An 11,390-nucleotide genomic window follows, 5' to 3' on the forward strand; every position below is an offset into this window, starting at 1 on the left:
CACTGCCCAGTAGTGGACAGGAGGGTGCAGGGTGCCATGGTGCTGTGGGCTGGGAGCACTGACACCCTGGGAGAGGCTCTCCCAGTCTCTACTGGGAAGAAAGACTGGGAAGGCAGCTCGGTCCCAGAGGGGATAGGTCTGTCCCCATCCAATGGCTAGGCTTGGCATGGTCCATGGCTCTTGGGAGGCAGGAGGAGTGTGTCCCAAAGCAGTCCCTGCCTGACCAAAGACAGCAGGGACCTGCAGGTAGGGAGAACATGGACAGTACAGCCAGCCTTATCACAGGAGGTTTGTTCTGCTCACACCATCCGAGGGAGCCGCTGGGATTGTCCCAGCTGGGCACAGACACCCAACAGGGCAAAGGTCAGGGGTACGGGAAGGAGAGAGGCTGGGGGTCCTGACAGGGCACAGCTGGAGGATAGACCTGCTGGGACAGGTGACCACATTGAGACCCACAGAGCTTGCAAGCACAGCAAACCCCTCAGCCATGGCATGACCAGACCCTGATCTGCAGCTGGGGGCATGTCCCAGCCCAGGTGCCTGTAGTAGGAAAGGGCAGCAATTTCCCTCTGCACAAAAATCACCCCCCAGGGTGACTAAGGGCATCTCTGTGAACATCGGTGCTGCTGAGCTGGCCTGCACGGCCTCAGGGGCCCCTTAGGGCTGCCAGGCCCAGCCACACGGACTCATTACACCCCTTCAAAACAAGAGATATCCTTTTAGCAGCTGAAAATGCGCTGATGAGCCCCGGGGGAGTGGTGAGGTGCTCCTGGCTTCTGAGCATTAAAACATTTCAACACGGTGGTACCAAAATGCTCTTCTCACTTATTCATTACCACAGGGATAAATAAAAGAGCCCAACTCAAAAGTCCTTGGCCAACCTACTCAGACCCCTGAGTTTTGTCTGGCATGGCCATGGGCACTGCTTTGCTTGCCACCATTTCCCTTTGCTCCCAGCTCCTCCAGCTGGGGGATACTTGGGTGAAAGGGCTATGCCAAGCCTATCACCCCTCTCTGGCTTGGCCCCCAGCAGTGCAGTGAGAAAGGAATAAGAATGGTGTTTTGTGACCTGCCGAGCTCCCACTCTCACTTTAAGCATTGCTTGCACATCTTGGGGTCCCCCCTGCAGCGGCACCAACCCATCTCCCCTATCCCAGGTCCTGGAAAGGGAAAAGAGCAGGAGAAGCCCATGGGGGAATCAGCATCCTCCCTCTGTATTTCTGAGGACCCCACTAGTAGTGGTCTCCTGGGGTGAAGACAACTGGGAACAACCATACCCCTGGAGGCAGCCCCTGCAAGACACATCAGGAGTGCAAGGACACAGCCTTCAGCACAGGGTGGGATGCCTGGACCCCCCTTTGCCCATCTCCTCCTGCTCCCCATGGGAGGGAGGCAATGCAGAGCAGGAGGCTCATGATGAGCCTTCAAAGCACAGATTGATTTCTTCTCCAGTTACACGGGTCGCCAGGGTGGGACATGATCCATTGCTAATGCTCGGGGCCTCCACCCGCCATGGTGGGTACTGCGGGATCCTGGAGAGAGACACAGCATTGCTGAGGGGCTGCCAGGGGGCCCCTGGCTCTGCAGGAGCAGCCTGACAGAGTGGCAGTGCCCCCCACTCTGGGATGGGGACAGGCAGCCCTGTCCATGCTCGCAGGGATGGGGAGATGCTGAGCAGTTCCCCAGCACTGGCCCTGCCTGCCAGCGCTGGGGCACAGCAGGATGTGTCCAGATGCCTTTTGCCACTCTGGTGCCTGGCTGTCACAGAGCTCCCTGCGCAGCCAGGAAAACTTTGAGCTCAACTGGGTGCCAAGTTTCCTCCTGTCCTGCGGCCATCACTCACAGAGAAGGGTGATGTGCCCAGGAGCAAGGGGCCACCCCTCGTTCCCCTGCATGCCCACGAGACGGTCCCCCCTCCCCTAGGCCCAGCAGGTCCCCTACCATTTCTCCCACTGATCTTCCAGCCAGCTCTCCTCCTCGGTGCTTGACTCCATTTTCAAGGGCAGCTGCATTGAGGAGGACCCCCTTCACTGGGGGACACACTCCCGCACCAAAAAAACCCCCCAGGCCCGCTGTGAGGAGTAGTGAGGGAGATGACAGCTGAGCCTTGGGTGCCCACTGCCTCTCTGCCTGCCCCGTCGCAGTCTGTGGCTGCCGGCGCTGCTCTGTATCCTCACTGCGCAACCTGGGGAAGCTCATTAAAAATAGATGGAATCAGCTGTCCTGGAGGGGGAAAAAAAATAAAAAAACAACCTCCCCAGCTGAGCCAGCGCCAAGTCCCTGCACTCTGCTGGGGATGCTGACTGCCTCTGCCTGCCAGCCAGCCAGCCTGGCTCCTGGTCTTGCTCCAGCACTCGGCTCCTCAGCACCCACAGCGGGCACAGGGGATCTGCTAACCCCGTCATGGAAAACCGCACCACCTGGCCTCCTCCTGCCCTTGCAGCACTGCTGTCTCCCACAGCAAGGGGACACAGACAGGAGCGTCTGTCCGGCTTCTCAGCAGGTAGAGTGAGGTCACTCACTGGTGCAAAGGCCAGAGTGTTTCCAGCACAGCAGGACCAGTGTCATGGCCAGCTGCACTTCCAAGCCCAGGGGAGCACCTTCGCCAAGGGGCAAGCCCAGCCAGCGCAGAGCAGTGCTGCCAGCACTGCCCCTTCCCTGTCTGCCCCCACCTAACACTCCTGCCTCTGGCAGGATCATCCCTGGGCTTCCTGAACCTTTAACCCACGTTGAGGGCCAGAGAAATACCTGGTGAGCTGCTCTGCCAGCTCCCACCTCTCTTCTGCTGATGAAGGAAAGAGGGGTCTTTCCCAGGAGGGGCCATCAGGTGTTGGTGACAAACTTGGCACAGTGGCCTCAGATAATCCTCCACCACCCCCATGCCTCACAGACCCACTCACTCCTTGCCCCATCAGGATGAAGCCAAAGTAGCTCTAGAAGACACACCCACCATGACTCTGAGATGGGGACAGGGCATCCCCCTCCCCACCAGCTGCACCCCCTTTGATACACAGTGGGGTGGCGTCCCCACTGCCACCCATCACAGCACTGCTCTCCTGCCCCTCACTGACATCCACTCCAGGAGCTTCAAGTATTGGGTGCATCTCCCACCACCTACTTGGGACCCAGCTTTGCTCCTGGACAGATTAAAGTGGGTGATGTCCACAGGAGCCCAGCTCAGAGCCTGGAGTGCCCTGCTGAGCTAACCTGTTGCAAGCTCTCTCCCCACCAGTGCCACACCACTGGAGAATGTCACTCATGATACTGTGGTCATTGTCACTCAGCCCCACAAGAATAGCATCCAGGACTCCATCTTCCCTATCAGCTCTGCCTGGAAGCACCTCATCTGCTTGAAACCTCAATTAATGCAATGAATAAAGAAATATCTACCTCCGTATTACTCGTGCCCTTTGCTCCTCTCACATGGATGCTCCAGGACTTCCTAGGAGATACAAGGAAGGTTCTGCATTACCCACCCCTGCCTTTCTCTCTTGCTTCTCAAAGAGGCTAAAAATACCAGCAAAATGAAACAGCTCTGACTCCTCTCAGCTCCATCGTTGGCAGTGAAAGTCTGAGCAGGACTTACATGTGTATTTTGGCCAGCTTCCCTCTCCAGTGGCCATGGCATCACAGGTATGTGGGAATCTGTCCCCATCTGTGAGGGTGGGAGAACCCTACCCTTGCATGTTATGGGTGCTTTCCTGAAGGATGTGCCAAGAGGCACCCAAAGGCTGGCAGCCCTGCTGTATGCATGAGAACTGATAAACTTGGGATTCTCAGGAACTGTGAGCAAGAGTACACCTGTGGGTGCATGAATGGAGGCAGACATTACCTGTGCATGGCAGGAGCAGCTTGATCACAGTCCTAAGAGCAGCCTTATACTCACTCCTGGCTGCTGTGCCTCTCTTGACCCCATCCCCTGCCAGCCCACTGCCACTGCAGGGGATTTTCCACACATGCTGTGATGAAGCTGGGGGCTCCAACGAGCCCAGCAGCCCGAGCCACACTCTGACAGTCTGCTGTCGTGTGCTGTGTGCAAGTCCTGTAACCAGCACCAGTGGAAAAAATAATACTAACCTACATTAGGCTGGCCCCTGTCTTTTTCTTCCATCTCAATGGCCACAGAGACTGCTTTATTTGAACCGAGGAGAAAGCGCCTCTGTCTCTCCATCACAGGAAGACAGCGCTTTCGTCTCCCCTCACAAGAAGACAGGTAGCCCCATTCCGACGCCCAGCTCATTCATTGCCTCCAAACAGGCCTTCCTGACAGCTTCAGATGAGCACGACAGACACATGAAACAAACCACAGTGCTAGAACTGATTTTTGCCTCAGCCTGAAGGTGTGTCTTTGAACTTCCTGACAAGATGTGGAGAACTTCTTCCCCCAGAGACCCCCTCCCTTCCCAAAGCACTGTGATTTCTGACAGGGCTCCCCTTCCCCTCTCTCCTGACCTATGCAAATAACTCCCTAAGGGTTTCTTTCCCTAGGAGCCTTCCTGTCCGGTAGCCAGGTGGATGCCCTTTGCTTTTATCAGGGAAAGCTGAAGGAGATAGTGGGAATCAGTCAGTGACCTCCTCCCAGGTTCCAGCTACATTAGAGCCACAGCCCTGGGGGCAGTGGGGCAGGCAACACTGTGAGCTCTGCAGGGCCCTGCATCCAGCTGCACCCCAGCTGTGCCAGCTCTCCCTGCGTTCTAATGCTGGGTAGAGGGACCCCCAACCCAGAGAGGCCCCAGAGAGCCCCTCACAGGAAAGCTTGCCACAAAGCACCGACAAAGCTTCTTAGCAGGGCAAGGAGCTGCCACAGTGTCCCAGAGAAAGATGGTAAGGAGCTCCAGTGAACACAGACCCCGCTGCGAGGTTTTGGAAAGCTTAAGGACAACAGGGAGGCTGGATGAGAATAACTTTTCTGTCTTCTAAAATTTCTTTGCTGTCTTCTAAAATGCTGTTATTCTTGTCGTGATGAACAGACACCTCTGGAGGACCTCCTGGCTAAAGGAGGGATCACCTCACCATCCTTTTCCTCCCACTTCTTCTCAGACAACACCAAACCATCACTGCCAGGCCACTATGCTTGGTCTCTTCAGAGCTTCAGTCTCCTTGCTGATCAGGACCAAGCCCTCTCTCAATTCAAGCCAACCAACACCTAATGCTTGTGCTGGCATGTCACCACTCGGAGCTGGGAGAGCAGGTGTGTGTACCAGAGGGCAGAAATCTGAAGCACCTCATCCTGCAGGCAGCAAGCAGGGGCAGCGGGCAGGGCCCACTCGCTGCCAGCCATGGTCTGAGCCTTCACCCTGAACCACACTCATCGCTGCTGGGTCCAGCTCATCTGCGGGGCACAGCCCCTCGCTGAGCCCCACAGCAGGGATGCAGGACCTGGGACATGCCCAAACCAAGCTGTGACATGTAACCCTGCTTGTAAGTGTTTCACTAGCATGGCTCCCTTCTCCCACTCCCAGCCACAACATTGCCTCTGATCTGCCAGACCCTGCCCCAGGCTCAGACACATCACTGCATCTTCTTCCACTTCAAATCTTACACCCTGATCTCGGTGCCTGGGGAAGATTTTGCACTCCTGCCTTGATTCCCCAGTTTTCCACCCAGCTGCACAGCCTCCTTCATGGAGGTTAGTTCTTCCCTGGAGCAGGCTGGCAGCACACGAGGCTCTTTTTCCAAAGGTCTGAGGCACAGCAAGAAGCAGCAGCTCATTTTCCCTCCCAGGGCATCGCTGCTTGCTGGGGAGCAGGAGGGTCCCCAGGGGACAGCCACTGCATCCAGGACAGCGCCAGGTGGTAGGCCCAAGGCTGCTCAGCAGCTCAGCCTCCGGCCCCCGGCTCGGTGGCCAAGCCCCTTTTCCGTGGTGGATGATTCCAGAGGCAGCATTTAATCGCTGGCTTTGCAGGGTACACCAGCCATGTTGCAACAGCTCCCAGCAGCTCTTGCAGGCAGCGCTGCAATAGGAGGCAGCTGCCAAAGACCCGGAGCCACCAGCAAAGGAGGTCCAGAAGCAGAGCCCTTCAAATATAAATTGCCTGAACACCACCTTTGCTCAACTGCACCCGTCTGCTTCCTCGAAGGGACCCACGGGTTCCCCAGCCTCAGGGGCTGGGCCTGATGGAGGAGGGCATGATCTTAGCTGTGGTCTCAAGTGTGGACCGGCCCCTCCTTTCCTCCCAAAATCTCAGCATGCAAAGCAGCTAGTACCATTCCCCCCTTTCAGGCAGCTCCCCCCAGCACCCCTGGGTGGCAGAGGCAAGCAGAGAGCAATGGCTGACGAGGGCACGACTGTCAGGAGCAGCGAGCCTCCCCCGACAGCAAGCGAACACCGCACCTGCAGGCAGGGGCAGGGCTCCTCCCTCACCCACCCAGCACATCCCTATCCCAGAGCTACCCTCAGCAGGTACCAGAGGCTCCAAAACCCCCAGGCATCCCTGGCCTGGCCCATGCCATCGGAAGTCCGTGTGACAAGCCTCATTGGGTTTCGGAGGAGACACAGCCCCCTGCGTCCCAAATCGATGGGAGCACTTGGTATTGCTAAGAGGATCAATTCTGGCACTCTCCCACCGTCTCACTTGGGGTTCCTGTTTCACAGGGGTAGGAAGGAAGCAGAAGCTACCTGGGATTTCTAGGAAAGGACTAGAAAAAGGCTTTCCTTGGGGAGGGGAGAGAGCTGAAGCTTTTTTCTTTCATGAAGAAGAGGTGTTTGAAGAGGAGGTAAGACAGGTAAGGGGGCGGGGGTGGGGTGTGGAGGGGGACATGAGGCCAAGCAGGGGGCTGGGAACCTGCAGTGGTGTATGGATGGGGTGAGGGCCAACATGGCTTGGGTGGGCGGGCTAAGCAGCCGTGGGGGGGCTGGAGCGATGTCTGCGGCGGGGGTCCGCGGTGGCTGGGGCGGGGGGCAGAAGGCATGGCTGGGGCGGGGGGCCGAGGGGATGCGCGGGCAGGGGGCAGGAGCACTGGAGGAGGCGGGGGCCCGGCGCGGCGGTGCGGGCGGGGGCTGCAGCAGATGGGGAGCGCTGCCCCGGACAAGGGACAGGGGCAGCCCCGAGAGGGTTCCGCGGGGGGACGGCGGCCGGTACCTGAAATTGGGGGGCGAGGCGAGGTGCAGCCCCAGGAAGGGTGAGGAGGCGGGCGGGGATGCAGCTCCTTTCTCTCGCTCCGCCATTCTGTGGCTCTCTCCATGCAGGCGGAGGGCGGGCGGGAGGGAGGGAGGCAGGGAAGGAGGGATGAAGGGAGGGGGATGCTGGCGGTGCCGGCGGGGAGGGACATACCTGCCGCCGGGGCGGGGGGAGCGGGGGGCGCGGCCCGGAGGCTCCATCCCGCGGCTCCCGGCGGCAGCTGCAGGACAGGCACGGCACAGATGGGAGCGTCACCTCGCACCCCGACCCCATCGGCTCCCCCTGGCCTCGGGGAACGCCGGCCCCGGCGGGGCAGATGTGCCCGCAGCTGGACACTGCACCCCCAAGGGCAGGTGCAGGGGACGGCCAAGGCCGTCTCCCAAGGCCGGGGGGAGCAACCCCAGGAGCGGGGCCGGCTGGCCGAGCGGGCAGGCAGCAGCCCCGGGAGAGGGGTTGGACTCAGAGGGCCACTTGCAGGGGTCTCCTCGGCAGCGGGGAGGTGCCTGGAGGCAGCAGGAGCAGCAGGAGCAGCCACGCTGCGCTTTGGCACCCATGGCAGGTTTGCAGCACCTGGCAACAGGTCTGGCAGCCCCAGTACAACCCCTGTCCGTGTCGAAGCTTACCAGGGCTGCAAGCACCACAAAGGGAATTAAAGAAGCACCATACACATGCCTTCCACAGGCACAAAGGAGGGGGAAAATGCATCTCAAGGTTTCAGGTATCTCCCCAGAAAGGGCAGACCCATTTTTGCATCCAGCTATATCCCAAGAAGCATTTTATCTTGGGTGGGTACTCATTGCTGCTACCCTTCCTTACCAACCTGAGCAGGTTTCTTTCCCCTGCCTCCTCTCCCCAAGCTTTGCAGGCTATCTCAGAAAACTGTGCAGGCTCTGCTGTGCACAGATATGGACAGCATCAGTATTTTTAGGTCCCAAGGCTACTTCTGTATCTCAACGGGAGAACTTTCCCTATTCCCTGGGTGCCCGCTGTGCTCCCAGTCCCTGTCTGTGACAGTCCTGGATGGCACAAGTGACACTTCTTTAGCAGTTCAAATGTTAAAGATACACCCAGTCTCATCAGTGTTTCTCAAACCACAGAGCTGACTGCCATTGAGGCGATGGTATTAGTTCTTGGCCAAGACCCAGGACGTCAGCTGCTCCTCCAGAGAAGAGCAAGCAGAGCCCTCCAAGGCATACAGTCCTGCTCTCTCTCAGGAGTCTTGGTCTCCTGCCAGGCAAACTGGAAAGAGATGTTACTCCCGGGCTAGCATGGAGACAAGCACACACTCCCAGGGTCACCATGCACAGGTAACCCTGGGACAGCCTCCTGAGGGTGATCTAAGTATTCCCTTTGCCGTTTGGATGCACAGACTGGACTGTATTACATGCAGAACCCAAGAGACTCACTGGCATTCATTCAGGGAGCCTTGGGGGAGCTCCATCTCCAAGCACAAACCCCACCTACCAAAAAATGATTGCTCTGCAGCATGGCTGTCATTTGGCCTCTGACCTGGGGCAGAAGGTAAGGATGCTGCCTCATCCCACAGCCAGATCACCACCACCGCAGCTCACCTTCTGCTTGGATGCAAGCACCAAAAGCTCAGCCCTTAGTGATGTGACCTTTAGTCAGGTTACCAGCCCTGGCTCAGGCTGGCCTGACAGGAGACCCAATTTGACCTTTCTAGCTGCACTACTGTCAGCCAGGTCTATTCCTTAGATGCACAGTAGAGCACAGGGCCCCTGGGAGAGTGCACGCACATCTGCTGCAAATCAAGAGACCACACTTCCGTCCTAGCCAGCATCTCTGCTCACAAGGCATCTGCTGATTTTTCTTTCAGATTGTCCAGCTGACCATCAGGTTCACTTCAGACCAACTGTTCTCAGTCTTAAAGGAAACCTGAGGGAAGGTTATGTGCTGAGAGACATTTTCCTGCTCCTCTCCCCCAGTTGAACCACCTGATCTCCACCTAGATGCAGCTGTGATAACAAAGCAGCACTCTGCTCTCTTTCCATCAGGCATCCTTCTCACTGCTCTTTCCCCCTGTGCCCCAATGGTCACATTTCCGGCTCCCATCTCTTCATATGCAGGTGTTTTCTACTTTCAGACCTTTCAGCCAGCCCCTCCTGAAGCCACTCCAGCTCCTTCCTTGTGCAGACAGAAGAGACACGGGGGAATTTTCTCAAGCACCAGCATGTGGAGCAGGCAGTCGAGTCTCTGTTAGAAACCCAAGGTTATCCATTTCCAATCCTGAGCCACATCACCATCATTCCTTTGACAGGTAAACAGATATCCTGGCCAGCACAGAGAAAGAGCCTCAAACCCAATCTCTCCAGCTTTAATTTGTATTATTACACTTTGGGTAGAGAAAGCTGGACTCAGTTTGCTGTCATCCTGGCTCCTCTTCTTCTAAGGCACAGGCTACTGTTTTCAAAAGGTTTTTGCCATGTGCAAGTAACCCCAAGCACTGAAATTTTACTTTTTCAAGATCAGAAGGTCCTTGCCAGAGACAAGAGAACAATTCAGCAATACCCTGAGCCTTGACCACATGCCCCCTCAGTCAACTAAAGTACTGCACACATTTCCCACCTTGTAGCCCAGACATGCTCCAGCACCCCCTGTTGAGAGATACTAGTTGTTTCACTTAAGAGGGGTGGGTGCATGAGTCAAAAGGGTGTAACTGCCCAGGGGTTTCTTTGTTCAGGTCTCCTCTCCACAGGCACCCAGCCTGAGCTGACCTGCTGCTGTACCATTAAATTACTTAGTTTTATAAATCTGACACCTGAAACTCTGCTACAGGAAACATGGGGTCGACCCCAAAGGAGGAATCAGCCTGAGAGTTTGTGTGTGAGCAAGGGGTCAAAAAGGGCACCCACCGGCTCACAGGAGCTGCTCACCACAAAGGGCCTCTGGTCCCAGCAGTTAAAAGTCTCAGGTGATGTCTGTGTGATTTCTTCAATGGGGTGAAAATACTCTCCCTCCATTAGCATTCTCTGAAACACCCTAGTCTGCATCTTCAAAAACTGCCTTCTTTGTTCCAAACTTGCTCAACAAACTAGATGCCAAGTTTTAAATGCTTATTTACACAAAATAAAAATCGTGTCTTGGTTTTGTTGACTTGTTTGCAATAATCACTTACCTGGTATTCAGACTGGTGCTATCTGAACATGCCCAACCGAGGCAAAGGCTGAGACACTTCTAACCCAGATTAGCCCCACTGCTGAACCTCGACAAGGAACTGCATGGCTACATGCACTTTTTAAGTCTTGCTGATTACTAGGAAAAGTAATGTACCTCATGTAATTGTCCTAAGATAGAGCTTCCAGTAAGTGGGTCTACACAGGAGCACCAAGGAGGATGACAGGATGCACAAGAACTTGTGTTCTTGCTAGTTATTAGACTGCTAAGTCTAGTGTATTTAGTATCAGTCATGACTTAGCTGAAGAACTGCAAGAGCCAAGGCTCAATCACTGACAGGAGACCCAAGATGAACAATTGTTCACAGCTCTGTAGGACTTCTCTGCCCCAGTATCCACCCTCAGCTGAAAGGGGCCCTCACACCACCCTGGGGAGCATCCCAAAGCCACTGCTTCCAGAGCATCAAAAGCCAACTGCTCCCTCTGCCTGAGCAAAGAGCTCAGACTATGCCTGTGTCAGGGGTGCCTATGTCAGGTCAGATATTGCCACCTTGCCCTGAGACACAGAAAACGGGCGTTACCCAGGAAACAGAAAACCCCAAAGCCATTTCATGCTACTGTCTTTACATCAGCCTCCAGCAGTCCTCTGCTGCTTCTGAAACAAAAGACAGTATTTTTACTAATGGTTACTGATGGCTTCTTCTTTCCCCATGAGCTGGCCAAATCCTTTTGAACTCAGTCAAACTGTTAGCACCCACAACTGAGGAAGAACTTGCCAGAAAACTAAGTAAGGTGTAGACTTGTTCAATCTGCCACCTTGTACTTTCACCAAACATGCTCAATTCTAAACATTAATGAAAACAATGAACAGTCATCCCCTACTTGTCACACAGTTTTACCCAGCTTTATCATTTCAGTTGGGAAAAGATGCCAGAGTGGATGAATCCCAGCCTACTTAAAAGGCTTTTTGAAGTACGCTTTTCCCTTATCTTTCTTTGGCTGGCCTGATGTGTCTGTGTCATTCCTAGTGCTACTACTCGAGCTGCAGCTCTTCCAAATACCACCATCCATATCCCAGGTGCTGACAGAAACCTTGCAAATGTGATCTCCCCCACCCCCACAAGGCCTTCTACAT

This window comes from Aphelocoma coerulescens, chromosome 5 (assembly GCF_041296385.1).
Source record: "Aphelocoma coerulescens isolate FSJ_1873_10779 chromosome 5, UR_Acoe_1.0, whole genome shotgun sequence".
NCBI lineage: Eukaryota > Metazoa > Chordata > Aves > Passeriformes > Corvidae > Aphelocoma > Aphelocoma coerulescens.